Here is a 23,172-nt window from a genome sequence, read left to right on the forward strand (position 1 = left end):
TCAGATCCTTGACACTAGGCAACATGACTTTTCTCTGCATTGCCTCCAGCTTTTGAATAGCCCAGCAACTAAAAGTGGACACTGTATTCAAGCTTCCATTTCAACAAAGCATGGTATCAACATTATTGACATATTGTTCCTAATGCTTTGGTGGGTTATCTCTTCCAGGACAGTGATCTGGGTGTTGGATGTACACATTAACTTGCATGACATGGTCATGACATCCACGTTTTGCTGTTATCGCAATGTAATTCAATACTCCATTGACTTTGTTAACTGCTGCTCTTCGATGAAGGTCGTAGGTTCGTGTTCCACTCTAGAAACTGAAATACAATCTAGGTCGACACTCCCAGTGCCAATACTGAGGAAGTGCTGAACTGTTTGAGATGCCATCTTTCAGAAGAGACGTTATAAGGACACCCAATCTGCCCTCTCAGGTGGGCGTAAAAGATCTCATGGCACTACTGAAATAGTAGGGAGTTCTCCCCAGTGTCCTGGCCAATATCTATCCCTCAACCAACAACACTAAAATAGTTCTCTTATTTAATTGCTGTTTGCAGAACCTTGCAATATGCAAATCGGCAGCAGCTTAAAAATGCCTTTCTTTTTGAAGTTGCAGGACACACTTCTCAGGGAGAGGGATTGACATGTTAAACTATATATCAAAATATATGGGGTTAATCTGATTTGAAGGTGAGAGAAAATAAATTAAGTGCATTCAAGACCAAAACTCGCTTAATTTTTTTTCACAGCTCACTCACATGGATTAACACTTCAAGGTATTCTGGTCTTTTGCAGCTGCTTTTGTAAAATGGCTGAAAAATAATCTGTTACACTTTTTTCCTTTTTTTCCCCTTTCTAAATCACCTTCAATGGGGCAGACAGCTTTTTGTTTTAAATGTTTCCCAGAAAGTTGCTTTAATTTTCTTTTGAATTTAAGAAGCTTCTATATATTACTGAGGTGAACTTTAGCTTTCGAGGATATTTGCCGAAACCATGACAACCTTATAGACATAATATTAGAAGCCAATAAACAACAGAAAATATTAGCTTACTAAATATTAAATACTAAAATAACATGCCTTTGATTTTTAAGATGTATGGTCCTGGTTATCATATTTGCAAGTTAATGTGTACATCCAACACCCAGATCACCGTCCTGGAAGAGATAACCCACCAAAGCATAAGGAACAATATGTCAATAATGTTGATAAATCTGTAGGCAGACAAAGACAACTTCCCCAACTAACAGGCCACTAACTCATGAAGACACGATCCCTTGTCCCAGTCAATCTGGCCAAACCCCGGGCCCAAAACCAAATTCTCACAACAAACCCAATGTACCTTTCGCTGAACAAAATGTGCAAGAAAGTGTGTGCCTATCTGGTAAGTCTTGAAAATTACAGATCCATTGTTCAAAAGGAAGATGAGAAAGCAGTAGAGTACAAAACACTGGTATTAAGTAAAGAAAAACAACCTGTGACAGAGTGAGAAGAAGCTATAGCTCGTTCAATAACAATTTACAATTGCATAGCTCCTTTAATGTAGAAAAGCACACCAACTCCAAGGCACTTGATAGAGACATGAAGAGAAAATGGTGACCAGGCTAAAAGAGATGACCATGGGTGACCAAGAGATTAGACAAAGGGGGTGATTTAAGGAGGAGAAGGAGATGGAGACTCAGAGGAGTTTAGGGAGATTTTCCTTAGAGCAGGGCCTTGGCAGAAAAATAGGAAAAAATATGCCATTCAAGTGTAGTTGAGGAGAGAAACAAAAAAGAAATGTGAATAGTAAGGGTTCCTATGCTGAAGGATGGTCCAATTTAATAAGTTGAACTGTTAAACGTTACAAACAAGTAACAATTTTTCTGTCACTGCATATGATTATTAATACATGTTGTTAAAATGCTACAAGAAAAATCAACAATAAAGCTGTCAAATTAAAACAGAAAATAAAATTTCACTGTGATAGATGGCCCACTGGAAAGGAATGCTTTCTCGACATGGGACTGGGGAGATCCAACATGTATCATTGAAAATGGAGTTCCATAAAGAATGCAGTCACACAAATACACTGGTCTTAACAGGGGGATATTTCCCACACAGTGTTTGAAGTACAACATTGCCCAGCAGCCAAGATGACAATATCAAAATATTGTCACAACTGATTGTTTTAAGAAGTTAGTCTGCCTGAAAACTCCCAAAATGACACTGTGACTCCCTTTGTAGGTAAATCTATTTTTTCCAATTATAGAAAGGGTATAGTGTTCTTTTATGCTTCGCATGATAAGCATTCTACATCACTACACAGATGTTAAGAAATGCTTAAGGCATGTCAATAAAAAGTGCACACATAGGCACAGCAATTTCACAAAACCCACAATGTACAAAGGGCAACTATACACCGCCCTTTTGTGCTTTGTACCAGAATAAGATGTTCATTCACAACACATTTAAAACATATTAAATAACCATACCGCAACCACTAGAGTAACACTTAAATGTTCAATAATGAAAACCCACACTGTTTCAGTGCACAACCAGTCTGTATTATGCTCCTCTTTGAACAGTGCAGCTCTGGTTTGTTTAGCATTAGTGGGGCTGAGAGCACCTCATTAAAACTATCTCAAGGGAATTCCTGCTTTCCAATAATAAGATTACCTGTGTCGCAGGTCAACTCACAAGATTAGGCACAAAGATTTTCTTAAACCGAAGTGAGGGGGGATGGGTAAATGCAAAACAATTTGAGGCAATTTTCTGCAGTTTTACAATAGAAGTTAAAGCTGTAGTACCCTTCACAAGAACTGTGGCACTCAGTTATTGCTATGCTACTATTCTGCTCATGCACCGACTGCAAGGTACAGGAGATGATCTCTTCATATTGTTTGTTCTTGGTGTCATCCATTATCGGAGATTTTACAAAAGAAGTGAATTTTAGCACTGTGCAGTTTATGTATTGGTGCTCACTGCTCAACCCCCCCACCCTACTCCCGTTAATCACATAACCAAAACCTATCTGGGGGGCCCTGCCAACTGTCCAGTTTTGAAACAGGTGGCCTCACCTTTGAGCAGAATGTCTGGACATTTCTAACTTGTAAACCATATTGTTTGTTTCAATAAAAGTTCACTTTTTCCCCAGTTTATTTATTTTAATAGAGCATGTTCATTCACTGAGATTTGCAATTAATTTTCATTATAAGCAAACAATTGAGAGCTCCTGCCCCAAGCAATTTCGGTCCTGCAAAAGGTGGCAGCCTTGGGAAGTTTGTGGTGGGACGGGAGAAAGCACCAACTGCTTCTGAAATGCTGCCAAACTTCCACATCTTCAAGACAGATGACTGGTGGGAAACAATTTGCTTCAACATTATACTGCATGTCTATTATCAAATGAGCCAGTTAAAAGGGAAGAAAATTATCGTAAACGGTGTAAATAAATCCAAGGGCCTATTAAATACATTTCAGGAGAGAAAAGAAAGAGATACGGCTGAAATGGTGGGGACACAGATCTCAGAAAATGTAACGGAATTCTTAAGCCTGCTCCTGAAAATTCTCAAGGTTTGATGTTTCAACCAATGATTTTCCTGTGGCATCACTCACAGTGAGTCAGGGAATATGGTAGAAGTTTACGAGAAATGTGATGAGGCACAGTGACATAAATGGATAATGAGAAAGTGTTTTTGATTGGTTTCTGAGAAATTTGAGCCAGCAAAATATGACGAGTTTTTTTGTGCAATATATGTTTACCATCGTATGCTATATGGAAGACCAATATATTTTAGCTCATCCCCTGATGAACTGATCTTTAATAGTCTGTGGGTGTGCAGTGTGCATCATACCCACAATGACACTTGCCCTCTCCAGCCCCTCGCAACTTTGGTGGCCTCCTACTGACCCTGCAACTTTCAGTGGGATCAGTGCTGATACGATGTTACTGCCAGGTTTACGCCCTGTGGATTTTTGTTATTCTGCTACCAAATGTGATGTGAAATAAACACCGAGTTCACAGAGAAGTCAATTTAAGAACAGGCAACATTGTGGTTCTGCTTTTTTTCCTGCATTACAAATTTCACTGCATTTGATTTTTTGACAATTTTATAAGAAATGTGACAGAAATTTGCATTAGTGTGTGAGATCAAATGTATGACCAACAGACATACAAGGTTTTCAGAGCGAGTGAGAAAGAAAGGAGAGAGAGAGAGACAAGAGAGATGGATCGTGAATAATATGTTAGCTGCAGGTGGGTAAAAATGTGTAGCTTCAATCATTTAATCATACCTACATAACAGTATAACCTTTTTTAAAAATTCATTCATGGGATGTGGGCATCAATGTCAAGGCCATCATTTATTGCCCATCCCTAACTGCCCCTGACGTGGTGTTGGTGAGCTGCCTTCTTGAACCGCTGCAGTTGAGTGGTGTAGGCACACCCACAATGCTCTTAGGGAGGAAGTTCCAGATTTTGATCCAGTGACAGTGAAAGACGATGTGTGACTTGGAAGGGAACTTTTGCAGGTGGTGGTTTTCCCATGTACCTGCTGTCCTTGTCCTTTTAGATGGTAGAGGTAACTGGTTTGGAAGATGCTGTCAAAGAAGCCTTGGCGAGTAGCTGCAGTGCATCTTGTAGAAGGTACACACGGTACCAATGGTGGAGGGACTGAATGTTTATTCTGGCTGGAGGATACTACCCTATACTTTAAGTTAAAATTTTATTCCAGACCAATCAATATCCTGTGGTATTGGAGTCAAGACCAAGAGTAGCCTTTGAGTGAAGTGAAGTTTGTAGACTTAATTTAGTGACCATTTTTAAGTCATAAATGTTGTCCTTTTTATATTTCCATTATCAATTCTAATGTCCACATTTATAATGTAAAGAGGCTGTAATTACTCCCTCCTGTCAGTGCTGATGCTACAGTGCCTCCACTGGGAGAAGGCTGCAATTGAAGCAAGACAAATTTACTTACCTGGACTGTTTCCATTATATTTGTGGGAGTAGAACTTTATAAATGAAAAAAAATTATCGGGAGTTGCACAGAGATGTAATATTTTAAACATATTACGGTATCACTGGAGGCTTTTCTTTCATTTTTTTAGCTGCCTGCAGTACTTCCACTTAATGCTGCTAGTCACTCCTACACACATTTGCTTCCTCAGGGAACAGTAAATTAGCCAAGTTGGATCTTTGACTGAAACGAGTAAATGAAAGGAGAAAAGTGCAAGTTTGCAGTGTTCAATATCTAAAGTAAAAAGATGCTGAAAGTCCTAAGATTTACAGCACCACTGCAGCACCACTTAATGCATCTTCATGAATGCAGTACTTAAACTGCCAACCTCCAATATTTTGCTGTATTGCTGTAATTTTTATTTTGTACTGCTGAAATGGATGGTGTGCTGCATCGCAGTTATGAATCGCTGAGTTGACGCAGCTGCAATCTTTCCCTATGTGAAGTTGATGATCAATTGGGAGATATAAAGCACTTTCCCACAGGGAGGAGAAGGGGAAGAAAGCTAATACAAGCCTGAATAAACTAAAACCAGGCCGGATTACACATCTGCATATTGACAGGCACAAGAACAATTTCTTTGCAATTTCCTGATAAAAATGGAACAATAATTGCAGAGAAGAGAAAGAATTTGCTTCAGAATCTTATAAATTAAGACTTGTTTGTAATACATTGCAAAGTGCAGTCTCTGCTTTCCAAGGTGACTGGAAGAAGAGAAGGGCCATCAAGACAATGCCAGGCAGGTCAGGCTGCACGAGAGGTCCTCCGTGCCTACTCACCAGCAGCTACATGGAAGTCACTTTTTTTTTTATACATTCAAGGGATGTGGGCTTTGCTAGCAAGGCAACCATTTGTTGTCCATCCCTCATTGGCCTCAAGGAGGTGGTGATGAGCTGCGTCCTTGAACTGCTGCAGTCCCTGTGGTGAAAGTATATCCACAGTTCTGTTAGAGAGAGTGAAGGATTTTGATCCAGCAACTGAAGGCGAAGCAATATAGTTTCAAGTCAGGATGGTGTGTGACCTGGGAGGGGAACTTGCAGGTGGTGGTGTTCCCATGCACCTGCTGCCCTTGTCCTTCTAGGTGGTGGAGGTCACGGGTTGGGAAGATGCTGTCTAAGGAGCCTTGGCGAGTTGCTGCAGTGCACCTTGTAGATGGTACACACTGCTGCCATGGTGCATCGGTGGTGGAGGGAGTGAATGTTTAAGGTGGTGGATGGGATGCCAATCAAGTGGGTTCCTTTGGATGGATGGTGCCGAGCTTCAGGTGTTGCTGGAGTTGTACTCATCCAGGCAAGTGGAGAGTCTTCCATCACACTCATGACATGTGTCTTGTAGATGATGGAAAGATTTTGGGGAGTCAGAAGATGGGTCACTTGCCACAGAATACCCCAGCCTCGGACCTGCTTTTGACATTGCTTTGACAGGCAATTGGTTCATGCAGAGGCTCCAACTTTAAAGGCAGGTTATCAGGCTTGAAGGCACACATTTATGTGAATGCCTGACTAAACACTATGCTGAATAGTTCTTCAGAAGGAACCCAAGCACAGCATGTCACGTTTGATGCGGTGCTGCATTAAAAACTCATGCCGGTGTGATCTTCAGCCGGTAAAGCATGCCTGGCTACACCTGCCAAGATGACACAAACTATATTTTCAGATATTGTTACATCTATTTGGCAACTGCTGTGAGCAACAGTCTTCAAAAGTTCCACATCAGCAGAAAATAGTGTTGTGCCATCTGCTTGTAAGGGCACTTGTTGCCAATTGGCACCATAGGGCTGGCATGGCTAGTGATCGTAATTGTAATCTCAAGCCTGCCTGCACCTTCTTCCAGGGATGTGAAAATGTGTATCAATTGCGATGCTGCTGTAGATTAGTAAAGGCTTTGCAACACCTTGACTTAAGCAGCCATAAAATAGAATGGGTAGGCATTGGCTGCTCTCACTTGGGATTTCCTTCTCCTTCTTAATCCTCTTGTCCTTCAGCCTTAGCAAAACTACTCAGGGGTTGAGATCTTTGTGCCTAAAAGCTGTTAAGAGTGTTCACCCTTTTTGACACCTCTTTAATCCTTCCCATTCTTTAAAACTAATTTACATTCAACTATCTGCACCCCTCACCTGCTCAAATCTACCCCTGGATCTGTGACTAATCATGCAATTGGACTGAATGCACTTTATGGCACTTTAGCATTGTGCTGGGATTAGTATGTTTTTAATCATTTGGACCTGATCTACACCAGCACATGGAAATCATGCCCACAAATTAACACTAAAGGTGTAGTGGAAAATATGGTTGAATTGTGTTGTTTGCTCCGAACTAAACCACAATTTAAAGCAATGTTTCTCATTGACATTTTGTTGAGGGCCGCAGTGCTAACCAATGTTTTACTCAAGGGCAATGCTCAGGAATAATGCAATATGCTGCACTGTGAAGTGATCGAAAGCAGGTCTGAGCTCCTGATTTCAATCATGGCTAGTTGGCAAGTGGAAGTGCCCAGCTGGAAGAGAAATAAAAAGAACTGTGGACCAATAGTTCTGGCCAGCAGGGCTCTTTGACTTACTGTGAACACAGGTCCAAGTTATAGATAATGGGGTGCAAATAACCTCGTTCCAAAGCAGTGTGAATTTCTGATTTCCCTGTTGCATCACACCCAGCAGAGAAGAACAATGTGAATTTTCAAATTTACACTACTAGTTGAAATGCAATGTAAAAAGAATCATATTTTCAGCCATTAATGCAGTAATGTTTAACTCAACCTGGGGTACTTCATTTTATCACTGTTTTCTCCACAAACTATATCAGAGATTTTGTACTGCTAGAGCACGTAATCTAGTATGACACTGAGAGAATGCTGCACTATCAGCGGTGTCATCTTTCAGATAAGACATTAAAACAAGAGTCTGTCTGCACAATTTAAAGATGACCAAGGTGTTTCTCCCGGTATCTTGACCCACATTCCTCGCTCAAATTGGCAACTGTATTTGTCCACATAACAACTGTGACTACACTTCAAAAAGTAATTCATTACTGTCAAGTGCTTGGGGATGTCTTGAGGACATGATAAATTGCTGTATAAATGAAACTTCTTTCTTGCCTTCAAAATTATGTGACTAAAGCCTAGAAATGATAGTTGGTGATATTAATGGATGAATGTTTAACATGTTTGGATGACATTTCCCTGCCTGCTATTTTAACGCAAGAATTATTTTGAAATAGCGACCACCATTAAATTCACCAACAATCATTTCTCAGCTTATTACTTTGCAATTGACATCACTGTTGGCAATTATATCTTCCGTTGAGGTTAATCAGCATTAGTTTTAACAATCAATAGTCTAGCTCTAGACCTCCCCATGGTAGTGGTAACCGAAAACTTCCAAGCCTTTCAGACTTAATTCTTTTGATAAATGGATTTGAGTAGATAATGGTTTTAGCAATATTCTCGGCAAATCATTATATAACAACCAGTTCTGGACCTTCCTGATAACTAATGTATACATGAATCCAAAAAAATTGAATCACTCTTAATTTTTCACACTTACTGCTTTTCTCCATCTTTAACACCTTTGACAGTGGAATGTTTAGCTTATTTGGACCAGAGGAATTACTGGATAAAAAAGACCGAGTTCACCTTCTGTCATCCTGGATGATATAATGAGAATGTTGACTAATCACAGCAATCAATCTCTATCAATTAGTCTACAACAGACCCTGATATGAGGCGCTGAAACCACTGCACCACCCTCCCCCTCTCCTCCCCCCCCCCCCCCCACCCCACTACCACCACCACAGTGGTGGAGAGCTTGGGAAATCTTAGGTCCAAAGTCACCTGTTCCTCCCATACCTGCCACACTCACCAATTCACAATAGGGGGGAAAAAATCACACTTTAGCCAATGTTCAGTGGGATACAGCTATGTTTCTTAGTGACACTCTCCATTTAAAGTTATAGTTATATAACTCAAAAATGCTCTCTCCAGACACAACCCCAACATTTGCTACAATAAAATCCACTGGGTGTTCTTAACAATTTTGGTAGAAACAGCATAATAATTTGACTTGCCCACTATTATTCTTTGCTGGACTTCTGGGGAGAAGAACTACAATGCAGCTGTGTGAATTTTTAATTCGTTCATCAGCACACTGTGTCATGCAGGCCCCCACCTGCCAAGAATGAGGCACATTGGTTTGGTCATGTGAACATTGATTTCTTTACTGTTGCTGGAATGAGGAAATGACTTGTTAAACAGATCAGCCGTGGCTGAAAAAACATTTCCATACTAACAGACGGTGCCTGTGTAGACAAAGAACCATTCCCTGACACATTCAACCCACAATGGATGTTGATCACCGAACAGCGAGGGGGTAGGGAAGCACATTCCAGTGTCTGCTGGGGTGATGAAATCCACAGGAGCCAGGACTGGTTGGACCAGCTGGTCACATGTCTACCTGGCTGACCCAGGATTCTTTGAACTAGCCACAGAGAGTTTGAGCAGAAAGACTGTTTGCTCCTGGACTGTGAAGATCTTTCCTGTCTGCTCCCATCTCTTTTTCACAAGCCTCTGAATCTACTGAAGGCACATGAACCCCAAGAGGGAAAAGTCTCCTATAGCGAACAAGGTTCAAGAAGAATACTGGGCCCCAACAAAAAGCAAGATCTACCTACAATCAAGGACTCTACAGTGAGCTTGAAAAAACGTAACAAAAACTCTTCAGGTATTGCCTCAAACTTTTCCACTTTATTTTTCTTCTCTTTTCTGTCTCTATTTGCATGTGTGTATCGCGTATGCATGCAAGCGTGGGCGCGTCGCACATCCATAGGCGTCAACCGAATTAAAGTTTAAGTTTAATAAATTTCAACCTTTCTTACTTAAACCTAAGAAAACCTGTTTGTGCTGGTTTCTTTGCCTTATAATTGGAAAGCGGTGAACAAGGATTCACCAAGGGGGGAAGTAAAAACATGGCGTGTTTAAAATTAAACACTGTTACGTGAAGACCAGGTGAAGGCTGAGAGGGACCCCGAGACCTCTTTCTCACCAGGTCGTGACAACTGTTTTAAAATCCTAGTGAGAATACTCTTGGCTCCCAGCACAGTTCCGGGGTTCAAGCCTACATTCTGCTGCACATGTAACTCATGAAAAACATTTGAAGCTCTTGTCTTCTGAAAATGTTCACATGCAATGAATTTTTCAGTTTCAACTGTCAACACGAGCAGCTCTCTTCCTGTCAATTTTTTTAAACAATTAGCTCACCACCTAGGTTTCCAACAAATTCCCCAATCCTCCCCACCATTATGCAATTCAGGAAGTTAGCAGTTAAAACACCAAACTAAGTCAAGAACAGATTTCTTGCCCAATTAATGACTCAACATAAGCAGGGCACAGCATATGCAGGAGTGCCACCACACATTAGAACAACCTCTCCCCATTAACCTATAATAATTTTTTTTATTCATGGGATGTTGACATCGCTGGCTAGGCCAGCATTTATTGCCATTCCAAATTGACCTTGAGAAGTTGGTGGTGAGCTGCCTTCTTGAACCGCTGCAATCCGTGTGGGGTAGGTACACCCACACTGCTGTTAGAAATTGAGTTCCAGGATTTTGGCTCAGTAACAGTGAAGGAACGGCAATATAGTTCCAAGTCAACATGGTGTGTGACTTGGAAGGGAACTTGTAGTTGGTGACATTCCCTTGTTGCCCTTGTTCTTCTAGGTAGTAGAGTCACGGGTTTGGAAGGTGCTGTCAAAGGGGCCTTGGTGAGTTGCTGCACTGCATTTTGCAGATGGTACTGCTGCCACTGTGCATTGGTGGTGCAGGGAGTGAATGTTGAAAATGGTGGATGGGGTGCAAAATCAAGGGGGCTGCTTTGCCCTGGATGGTGTCGAGCTTCTTGCGTGTTGTTGGAGCTTCACCCATCCAGGCAAGCAAAGAGTATTCCATCACACTTCTGACATGTGCCTTGTAGATGGTGGACAGGCTTTGGGGAGTCAGGAGGTGAGTTACTCACCACAGAATTCCCAGCCTCTGACCTGCTCTTGTAGCTACAGTTTTTATGTGGCTGGTCCAGTTCAGTTTCTGTTGAATGGTAACCCCCATTGTAGGGGATTCAGCAATGGTAATGCCATTGAACATTAAGGGGAGATGGTTAGATTCTCTCTTGTTTGAGATGGTCATTGCCTAGCACTTGTGTGGTGCGAATGTTACTTGCCGTTTATCAGCCCAAGCCTGGATATTGTCCAAGTCTTGCTGCATCTGGATACGGGCTGCTTCATTACCTGAGGAGTCATGAATGGTGCTGAACATTGTGCAATCATCAGCGAACATCCCCACTTCTGACCTTATGATGGATGGAAGGTCATTGATGAAGCAGCTGAAGATGGTTGGGCCTAGGACACTACTCAAAGGAACACCTGCAGTGATGTCCTGGGACTGACATGATTGACCTCCAAAAACGACAACCATCTCCTTTGTGCTAGATATGACTCCAACCAGTGGAGAGTTCTCCCCGATTCTCATTGACTCCAGTTTTGCTGGGGTTCCTTGATGCTATACTCAGTCAAATGCTGCCTTGATGTCAAGGGCAGTCACTCTAACCTCACCAACTGTTTCCTAGAATTACACAGTCTTATAACCATACCCCCCTCTTCCAATCTTAAGACAAGGTACTTTATAGTAAAACTTAGCCAGAATGGTGACTAGGAAGCTGACAATAGTCAAAGGTCTGAATTGTATTCATTGAAAGCAAAATTGCAAAACTATGTACATTATATAACAACTGGGATTTTTCTCAAGGCTGGAACACATTTTTGAGTGTCAGCTGACTGTACAATCTGCTTAAAGAATCATACAGCATAGAAGAAGACCATTTAATACATCATGCCTGTGTTGGCTCTTTGAAATAAGAGCGATCCAATTAGCCCCACACTCCCCCTGCTCTTTCTACAAAGCACTGCAGTTTTTTTCCTTTTAAAGTATATACCCAATTTCCCTTTTGAAAATTACTATTGAATCTTCTCCCACCACCCTTTCAGGCAGCTCATTCCAGAACTTAACAACTCACTGCATAAAAATTTCTCATCTCATCTCTCTGGTTCTTTAGCCAATTATCTTAAAGGCACTAAAGAAATGCAGGTTGTTGGTGCTATTAACTATTAAATCACATCTAACTGCTGTAAAACTCTCCAACGAGTATGTGCTATGAAATACTATAAAGACAAGGCAGCCCAGACCACAATTATTCTTTTACACTAATCAGATGGTACTTTGCTCCCTACAGAGTGCTCATCTGACCAGTTACACTGACAATTTTTTAATAAAATAATAATGTTCCTCTTTTCCTTTTAATTAGTGCTCCATCAAGCAGATAAATACTTAAGATGAATACCAACAGGTTCAACGTCTAGACAGGCTCGGTGTGCAGGCAACCACTGGATTCCCAGAGGTTTAAACAAATATCAATTCATTTGTCGGTTCCCCGACGGAGATTTATTGATCAGGAAGCACAATGAACTGACATTCTGACCCAGAAAAAGAAGCTCTGTGCATGATGCTTCAGAGTTGGAATTGCTCTAAATTGCCTCTCCCTAGTTCCATTATTTTCTCTGGGTTTCAAAAGGAGCAAGCTCAATAGGCTGCATGACCGACTCCTGCTCCTATTTCTGATGTTAAGATAAAAATTATGCCATTCCCTTCAGTATATCAAAAAATGGTTGCTTTATTAAAATTAGTGGTGAATAGTGTCAGCTGTGGGTCAGTTGGTAGAACACTCTGTCGCCTGGGTCAGAAGGTTGCGGATTCGAGCCCCACTCCAGGACTTCAGCACAAAAATCAAAGCTGTCACTCCACTGCAGTACTGAGGGAGCACCGCTCTGTTGGAAGGGCAGTATTGAGTGAGTGTTGCACTGTCGGTGAGGCAGTACTCAGGAAATGCTGCACTGTTGGAGGTGCAATCTTTCGGGTGGGTTGTTAGGCTGAGACCCCATCTGCCATTGTAGGTGGACGTAAAAATATCCCATAACCAGTATTTAAAAGAAGAGCAGGGAACACTTGCCACAGAGTCCTGGACAATATTTATCCCTAAATCAACATCACTAGAACTAGATCTGATCATTCGCGCATTGCTGTTTGTGGGAGCCTGCAGTGTGCAAATTGGCTACTACATTTCCTACATTACATCAACAGTACTCCATTGGCTGTGAAGTGCTTTGCAATGGTCATGAAAGGTGCTATATAAATGCAAATCTTTCTTTGTTTTGATGTAAGTGTTTGGAAGCTAACCTCAGCCAAATGTTGTTCGTTTGCTTGCATCCTCCTCTCTGACAATGTTAAAGAAACTGTTAAGTGCCGTGACTGAATTGCGTATTAGTTGGTTCATTAAGGCAACACAAATATTCTGATTGCTTATTGTAATGGACAGGACAGCAACCCAGAGATTGTAATCATCTCATGCCCTTAGCTGAAGTTCAGGATGTCTTTTGTTGGGGGAGATGGGAGCTAAGAAACCACACCATCTTTCAGGCCTGATAAGATGGGCGGGGGGGGGGGGGGGGGGGGAGTGCAGGGAGAATGCCCCCAAATGATAGTATTTTCAGACAAGAACTGGCAAGCTGACAATTTTTAAATCTGGAAAAAATAGTAATTGTAAGTCATTTAGGTTTGGTTCCAAAAGTCTGATTACCTTAGACTCCTTCAAATCAAACCAAATTAAATATCCAAACCATAGAAGGTTTGCTTGTCCTGCTCATGTACCACTTCTCAGTGCGATGTGACTTTTTCTCAGCAACAAGAAAAGGTGATGAGCATATGTGCACTTATCTTAAATAATAATTTTTCAAAAGGTATCACTGTATGGTTAATCACAAAGGAAGTCTCCATTTATTCTTAATCCCACTTTTCCATCTTTCTTGGTTGAGAGTCTAAGTACATATGTGCTCTGTATATATACACAATATTAAATGGTACAAAATAAAGCAACAGTACTCATTCAAGTTAAGCCAAGACAAAGAATTAAAAGGCTGAAAGTGGCGAAAGGACAACTTAGGACATGGCGGGAGAAATATTTTTGCACAAAGTGTGATAAATAGTTGAATGATCTTCTGGGTGAGATGGTGGAGCAAAGAAATCTTAGTTTAATTCAAACCCCATTTAGGTGATGAGGTGATTTGGAGCACAAAAGCTTTTTACTTTGGATGAATGAGTTAAAATGGGCTGAATAGCCTCCCTCATTGTCTTTATTTGCAATCACAAGTACTATCAATCCATCCACTGATAGATTCACCAGACAGCACACTCAATCAAGGTGCAGAGATACTCTCCCGACCATACACTCCCCTTCACATTATTTTTTCCCTGCTCTGCCAGGTGACCCATCCAAAACTAGGAGGAAAGAAAATCATGATCTAAGGGATTTCAAATGAGAGGACTTTCAGGTCACCCACTCAGGAAGACTTCAATGCTAGTTGTTCATTTGCCATTCATTTACACTCAATTTCTATTCCTGGTCATTTTAGTACTCCCAAATGCAAAATACTTCATTATATTACAGAACATGATGCAACAAATCTATTGTAATGTAGCCACTGATTTTGTCAAATCAATGTTTGAAAAAAGATTAAAATTCCAAAACCGCACTTTAAATCCTGGAATAAACATAGATCCCACTGCAGCTCAAATGTTCCCAAATCTTTAACATGGGGAAAAACTCCACAAAAGATGGTGTACTCCCAGAAAAATTCACAAATGAACCCTGCTGTACAGCTGAATACTGCGAAACACAAAGCCAATACATTTCTGGACAAAATAAACAACTTTAAGCAACAATTACCGAACAAAAACAAATTCTCTCATGAAAAATTTTATAAACTATTTTCTTTTTAACCCTTGGAAGCGCTCTAGTGGACATAGCTGATAATTATTTGTTTCATATGGCCAGCTGTGGGTTCATGAATGATGAAAGAAATAATGAGTATAGATTCAGTATTAAATGGAACCCACTCATATTCCCTTAATAAATGAGTTCAAAGAAATCTTACAATCACATGCTGTAATTACTAACCATCAGACTAAATTGGTGCGTTGAATATTGACTTTCCTGTTAGTCTGTCCTTTCTATACAGGCTCTTTCTCACTACCAGGGTTTAATGTAGTGGTTTAATGTAAATACACAAGGTTATTCTCATGTATTCCTGAAGCAACTGTTCAAGAGTAACATCTTCAGAAACCTAAGAACTGGCCATCTGCCCACTCTCAGCACGTTAAGACAGTCAATTTCAAATTCAAAACATCTATTTGAAATTATTAACTTCAACACTCTCATTCTTGTCTGTATATTTCTGGTTTATTTTAGCTTGGACATCGAGTGCCAATGAAAGTGCTTGGAGGGAAGGTGAGTACTGATATGCTCAGCAGTGTAAAGAAGCTGGCTTAACATGTACAGTTCGATCTTGCTCTGGGTGAACAAATGTATCTACTGATCTCCATACAGTTTCTCAAACTATTGGGCTCAGTAACTGCTCTAAACTAGCTCTTTAATGATATCATGGCCACACCATGAATTACGAAAACAACAAATAACTGTCAGAAGTAAATAGGAGAAAAAATGAGGAACATATCTTTTTTTTTAGAAAGGTCAAAGCTACTCAGACCACACATCAAGTTTACTCCATGATCCATACCCAAGAACTCACCTCTCTTCTTAACCCCAAGCGAATCAACCTCGTCCTCCCTTCCTTTTTTTGTCAGATATTTATTCAAACCTACGGGATCTCTCCATTCTTCTAATTCTGGCCTCTTGCACATCCCTGATTTTTCTTTTTTAAAATCACTCCACCATTGGTGGACATGCCTTCAGCTGCCAAGGATGTAAACTCTGGGATTCCCTCCTTAAATCACTCCTCCTTTCCACCTCTCTCTCCTCCTTTAAGATGGTCCTTAAAACTTATCGCTTTGACCTGGTCATCTGCCCTAATATCTCCTCATGTGTTTCCATATCAAATTTTGTTTGATAGCGCGACATAAATACACCTTTTTTTAATAAAGATATCAAATGACCCAGAATTAGCTACCTTTCCTGACAGCATATTCCACATATCCACTATAAGTAGTGAAAAAAAAACTTCGAATCTTGCTTGAGGTTTATGACTACTGTAATTCATTTTTGTACATTAATTATACTTCTTTGCAAATGTCCGATATTTCAAGATTCCCCTGAAAGTGAGAATGGTGTGGAATCATTTGGTCCTCTTCTATTTGAAATTCCATGCTTCTTCTTACAACCCCATTTTGAGTTCAGCAACTCGCTGGGTAGAGGAAACTGCTGGTACCAATAGTATCCTTTCAGACTACAGTGCAGCAGGTTAGTGCATCAATGAACTGCAGCAACAACCTCTTGCTTCATTTGCTGAAGGAAGCAATATTTCTGAATGTATACTATGAAAACATAACACAAACAGTGCAGGTTGAGCTTTAGACCATCAAAGCGCAGAGCCACAGAGGGAGGACAAAAGCAGACCTTACTCTGCCCAGTTCCCAATTCAGCCCCTGCAAACAGTAGATGCTTCAGTATCTCCCTGGAGGGAGTCATTCCCAATGGTCACTACATCTGTGGACAGCCAGATGCAGGGACCCACAGAACAACTTTCTGGAAGCAGGCCTAAACCATAATCTCTCAGCCATAGAAATGTCTACAAAGATGGGGGATAATTTATAAACATTCAATAAAAGTAAATATTAAAAAATACAATTGGATTTTTTTCTCTAAGATATTAAGAGAATTGTGACAGTTTGGCCAAGTACAAAGAACAGTACAGCTCAGGAACAGGCCATTCGGCCCTCCAAGCCTGTGCCGATCTTGATGGCTGCCTAAACTAACACCTTCTGCACTTCCGGGGCCCATATCCCTCTATTCCCTTCCTATTCATATATTTGTCAAGATGTCTCTTAAACGTCGCTATCGTATCTGCTTCCACCACCTCCCCTGGCAGCAAGTTCCAGGTACTCACCACCCTCTGTATAAAAAACTTGCCTCGCACATCCCCTCTAAACTTTGCCCCTCGCACCTTAAACCTATGTCCCCTAGTAACTGACTCTTCCACCCTGGGAAAAAGCTTATGACTATCCACTCTGTCCATGCCGCTCATAACTTTGTAAACCTCTATCATGTCGCCCCTCCTCCTCCGTCGTTCCAGTGAAAACAATCCAAGTTTTTCCAACCTCTCCTCATAGCTAATGCCCTCCAGACCAGGCAACATCCTGGTACACCTCCTCTGTACCCTCTCCAAAGCCTCCATGTCCTTCTGGTAGTGTGGCGACCAGAATTGCACGCAATATTCTAAGTGTGGCCTAACTAAGGTTCTGTACAGCTGCAACATGACTTGCCAATTTTTATACTCTATGCCCCAACCGATGAAGGCAAGCATGCCGTATGCCTTCTTGACTACCTTATCCACCTGCGTTGCCACTTTCAGTGACCTGTGGACCTGTACGCCCAGATCTCTCTGCCTGTCAACACTCCTAAGGGTTCTGCCATTTACTGTATACCTCCCACTTGCATTAGACCTTCCAAAATGCATGACCTCACATTTGTCCGGATTAAACTCCATCTGCCATTTCTCCGCCCAAGTCTCCAACCGATCTATATCCTGCTGTATCCTCTGACAATCCTCATCATTATCCGCAACTCCACCAACCTTTGTGTCGTCCGCAAACTTACTAATCAGACCAGCTACATTTTCCTCCAAATCATTTATATATACTACAAACAGCAAAGGTCCCAGCACTGATCCCTGTGGAACACCACTAGTCACATCCCTCCATTCAGAAAAACACCCATCCACTGTTACCCTCTGTCTTCTGTGACTGTACTTTAAGATTAGGATTAAGGTTCTTCGGGATTAAGGCTCCAGTTTCTTAAAAACCATGGACTCAACTCCTACTGCTCTATGATATCAGGTAGTGCTTGTCAGTTCCTTTCATTTCCGTTTTGCGTTGGGTACACTAGTGCAGTGGTTATATTACTAGACTAGTAATCCAGGCAACATGAGGTCAAAATCCACCATGGCCATTTGAGAATTCAAATTCAGTTTTAAAAATCCAGAAATAAAATGCTGGTATCAGGAAAAACCATAAAGCCTTTGAACTGTCATAAAAACTCACTAAATGAAATCTGCCATCCTTACCCAGTCAGTGTGTGTCTCCATTTCCACACCGACATGGTTGACTTTTAACTGCACTCTGAAGTGGTGAGCAAACAACTCAGCTGTATCAAACCACTAAAGAATAATAATATCTGTCAGTTCAAGATAGCAACTAGGGATGGGGAATAAATGCCAGCCCTCCCAGTGATGCCCACATACTGAGAATTAAATTTAAAAATTGCTCTGGCTGCAGATCTTTCCAACTTTCATCTGATCCTTTGTACCCATATTATAAAGCCAAAGCCCCTTTCGCATGCTCAGATCGGTTTGAACTTCTCTCAAAATACTGTTTCTAGGATCACAGAAGACCTGAATTTCTGGTTGCACCTTTGATTTTACAGATCCCTCTGGTTAACGGCCTGTTGTAATTGTACTCCCAACCTCCCTGCAGGACTACAGGTGGCCTTTAATACAACAAAGAGAAAAAAAGAAAAAAGTGTTTTTTTTCTGTTAAATAAATATGTGCTCACTGTTATTTCTACTGCTCCCAAGGGTTGCAGCTTTAAGTTTTATGACGAGACTTGAATTAGTAATAAAGACTTGGGCATGTTTGACTTTTGTGTTCGATTTGGAGCTCAGTATTCCCCGGCACACAGCAGTGATTGTTTCTTTAACTCCTGGAATGCTGAAAAATATCTTTCACTTTCAAAGCCTGCTATTCTTTTCTCTGACTTAATATCTGTTCCTAATTTTTGAAGCTATTATCTATAATGAGCATTACAGAGTAGAACTAGAAAAATTCATGGTACAGCAGAATATTGATGAGTCTAGAAAATGCTAGGTGTTGAAGCCTATCCTTTCAACAAACATTTAGAATTAGCCCAACATAAACAGATGAAATGAAAACCCTTATTTTCTCATAAATAGTTGACATGATGGAAGCTGAAACCAATTTGAGTAAACTCAATCCACCCACAATACAAAACTAACCATAATTTGGCACTAAACCGTCAGTCTCACTTACAGAGACAACAAGAATGATCATACAGTTAATTAAAATAACACATTGATATAGTAAAAGGTGCTCTTCTGAAGCTAGGGCTAAGGATTATTGGTGGACTAATATAAAACAATGCGGCATTTAATCTGTGTTGAAATTACTTGAATTGGAAGGACCTGATGCTGGTCAAATCCATGTTCTACTTCCCAGCACAGACATTATTCTACCAATAATCACAAAAGTTTACACAAGTTTTTGATATTTGTTAGCAAAAAAACTTGCTAAGTTGTTCGATTTTGATGTTGAAATGTCTGTTATAAAAACGTAAGAAATAGGAGCAGGACTAAGCCATTCGGCCCGTCAAGCCTGCTCTGTCATGGCTGATCTTCAACCTCAACTCCACTTCACCACATTACCCCCAATACCCCTCGACTCCCTTAGTATCTTGAATATACTTGAATATACTCAACAACTGAGCAGCTACAGCTCTCTGGAGTAGAGAATTCCAAAGATTCATAACCCTCTGAGTGAAGAAATTTCTCCTCATCTCAGTCCTAAATGGCTGACCCCTTATTCTGAGACTGCGACCCCTCGTTCTAGAATCCCCAGTCAGGTGAAATATCCTCCCAGCATCAACCTATCCAGCCCCTAAACAATTTTATGCTTCAACCCCATATTCTTTTAAACACTAGGGAATATCAGCCTAGTCTGCACAATCTGTCCTCATAGGACAATCCCCTCATCTCAGGAATGACACCAAATACTACAAAGATCTTGAGTGTCAAAGAATGCAAGTTTTATTAATATTGTACACTTCAACTGATAATTCTGCAGTGTTTGCATTTCTGGGTAACACTGTACACTTCACTGCAGGCAGTTGTCTGTGCAACAACTGTTTTATAGGAGACATCGACATAGGTTATTTAGGCAGCTGTCTTCAATGAAGTGGAAAATATGATGATTAGAAACAGACAATTGAGGAATTATTGGGTGAATCAAGGATGGAAAATGCCACATCAGCATCGAACATTATTGAATTTGAGGTCACAATGAATGAGAGGGAATGGACAAGGTATTGAACTTGAAAAGGTTCCTCTCCAAAATTAACCTGAAACCCCAAGTGTTAAGTTGCACCTTCATATCATTGTTTGTCATCCTCTAATATATGATGTGAATTATAATCACTACAGTTTGGTAAATATAAAATCCATTTACTGTATTATACTTTTCATATGACAAAGAAAAAATTACATACTTCATAATACGTTGCATGCATACTGAAATTCCTAGTTTACTTCAGGGGAACTATGTTTTAGCAAGTCACCATTCCTCTTGATTTCAACAGGAGCCTCTGTACTAAATATAGAATTGTCTGCAATTTTATTCTCCATAGTGAATTTTCAAGAAGAATCTTCTGTTTTGGGGGCATCAAATAGGAAGCAGATTTTCTCAATTTGCCCAACATAATTTGAGGCATTAAACTGATATTTATCCCTCAATCAACATCACTACAAAACAGATTATCTGCACGTTATCTCATTCCTCACTGTGGGATCTTGCTGTGTGCAAATTGGTTGCAACGTTTCCTTCATTACAACAGTGACTACATCTGAAAAGTGCTTCATTGGCTGTAAAGTACTTTCGGATTGTCCTGAGGTGAAAGTTGCTGTAGAAACACAAGTTCCTTCTTTTCACTTAAAGAGAACAAAATATGTATTGATCTACTTACCCTGTTGTCTAATGATATTCACAGAATAATAAAAACTTGCAGCACAGGAGGAGGCCATTTGGTCCATTATGTCTGTGTTGGCTCTTTGAAAGAGCAGTCGTGCTTAGTCCCACATTTTTTCTTTCCCAACTTTATCTTTGGATTTATAAAATAAAAACAGAAAAGGCTAGAAATACTCATCAGGTCAAGCAGCCTCTGTGGAGAGAGATACAAAGTTACTATTTCAGGTTGATGACCTTTTGTCGGAATTCTTTGGGTTCATACGTTACTTAGTTTCCCCTGGACAAAAAGACAGAAAAGCTGCTCCCAAGCATGCGTAAATTAGTTGGATAACAGCAACCAGGCAACTTATTGTCCTACAATATGGGGGAGCATCTGGTTTCCACTGACTGCCTTTCCCAAGTGGTACTGATGATTATTGGGATTTATCACATCAAGAAACTGTGGGCTTGATACCTACAATACACCACTCACTTGAGTGTTAACACATTAAATTCATTACAAACCAACAATCTGAGTTTCACATAGTATTTACAGCAGAGAAGCAGGCTATTCGGCCCAACAGGTCCATGCCAGTGTTCATGCTCACACGAGCCTCTTTCAACCCCTCTTCATTGCACCCCATCAACATTTGCTTCAATTCCTGTCTCCCTCATTTATTTATCTAGCTTCCCCTTGAATGCATTTATGCTCTTTGACTCAACTACTCTATGCGGTAGCGAGTTCCACATTCTCACCATAAGTGTTAAGAGTGTTGAAGGACCTATTTTCCCCTACCTCAACACGGAATCATTATAGTTTTGTTTGAAACCATACTTAATTTTACCAATTAGGAGCAATTATAAATAAAATCGAGTTTCTGACTGTATTATAATGAACTAAGTGTCTCAAACATTGGATCAACTTACAAGTGTTAGAGTTTTAATACAATGCATTAACACTGCTGAGGTCAAGACTGCTTCCCAGTGTAATGTCATACCCTACATTTCTCAGAAATCCTCTTAGCAGATCTCAGAGCTTCCCGACAGTCACCAGACAATCCTGTGCCGAGTCATCAGTCAGCACAACCAAATCACACATCAGAATAGCCACAGCTTTCAATTTCAGTTTCTGATTACTCTAAAAAAAAATTGCTCCAACAAGGCTTTTACATTAGAAGTTGCTTTTATATAAGTACTGATTTAGTTAGATTCCAGGAGACTGCCATTTACGAGCTTGCTCCTGGCATTTACACTGCTATTCCTGGCTCCCTCATCTCAGCAGCACATACAAACTTATGGGCGGCACAGTGGCGCAGTGGTTAGCACTGCAGCCTCACAGCTCCAGGGACCCGGGTTCGATTCCGGGTACTGCCTGTGTGGAGTTTGCAAGTTCTCCCTGTGTCTGCGTGGGTTTTCTCCGGGTGCTCCAGTTTCCTCCCACAAGCCAAAAGACTTGCAGGTTGATAGGTAAATTGGCCAGTATAAATTGTCACTAGTATAGGTAGGTGGTAGGGAAATATAGGGACAGGTGGGGATGTTTGGTAGGAATGTGGGATTAGTGTAGGATTAGTATAAATGGGTGGTTGATGTTCGGCACAGACTCGGTGGGCCGAAGGGCCTGTTTCAGTGCTGTATCTCTAATCTAAAAAAAAGTGAATCTGCCACCAGGGTAAAGAAGCTGGTTCATAATACCAGTCTCCTAAACTAAAACAGCACCAATGAAATAGCAGCTAGTGCAGCAGACAGAGGAAGATTCAGCCTCTCTGTTAGCCGCATGTCATAATGTGAATACAGGTTTACAGTTCTCCCACTGGGAAAAGGAAGCCAATTTTAGGAATGTAAACATGAGTGAGGCCCACACGGTTGTTCTCTGTGAGCTCCATAAAACAGCTGAAAGGAGCGTACCTATGGAGATAATTCAGATGTAAGAGTGGGGAATACCGCACAGAACTTCCTATCCCAAAGCTGAATAAAGCTATGCACAAATATAAAAGACCGCTAGGTCTAGCTGTATATAGTTCTCTACATCAAAAGGTTTCATAATTTTAGAAGCAAGAAAATTTTAAGGAGCAATTTGGAATTTTTGGGAAGTTCAATTCCAAAAATATCTTGCTTGGTGAACTGTGCTGCTGTGTGCACATGTTGACCAGCACAACCAGTGCACTCTGCAGCAGACACTGCATGTGCTGCAGTGCATTGAGTATTTCCGATCCTATTTACAGAATAATAGAAATTTACAGCACAGAAGGAGACCATTCAGCCCACCGTGTCTGTGCCAGCTGAAAAAAAGCTATCCAACCTAATCCCACCTTCCAGCTCTTGGTCCATAAC

The 23,172-nt window shown here is 40.8% G+C and overlaps 2 protein-coding genes across 2 annotated transcripts in view; one reads left to right on the forward strand and one right to left on the reverse strand.

Annotated features, from left to right (window-relative positions):
- LOC137356091 (ADP-ribose glycohydrolase MACROD1-like) overlaps positions 1-23,172 on the reverse strand; it is an 866,553-nt gene that overhangs the window by 691,203 nt on the left and 152,178 nt on the right. The window lies entirely within an intron of this gene.
- LOC137356090 (leucine-rich repeat transmembrane protein FLRT1-like) overlaps positions 1-23,172 on the forward strand; it is a 162,595-nt gene that overhangs the window by 45,991 nt on the left and 93,432 nt on the right. The window contains exon 2 of the mRNA XM_068021900.1: positions 15,344-15,382. The gene's annotated coding sequence lies outside the window, so the exon portion shown is untranslated. The remainder of the gene's footprint in view (positions 1-15,343; positions 15,383-23,172) is intronic.

Source organism: Heterodontus francisci, chromosome 44, assembly GCF_036365525.1.
Source record: "Heterodontus francisci isolate sHetFra1 chromosome 44, sHetFra1.hap1, whole genome shotgun sequence".
Taxonomy (NCBI): Eukaryota; Metazoa; Chordata; class Chondrichthyes; order Heterodontiformes; family Heterodontidae; genus Heterodontus; species Heterodontus francisci.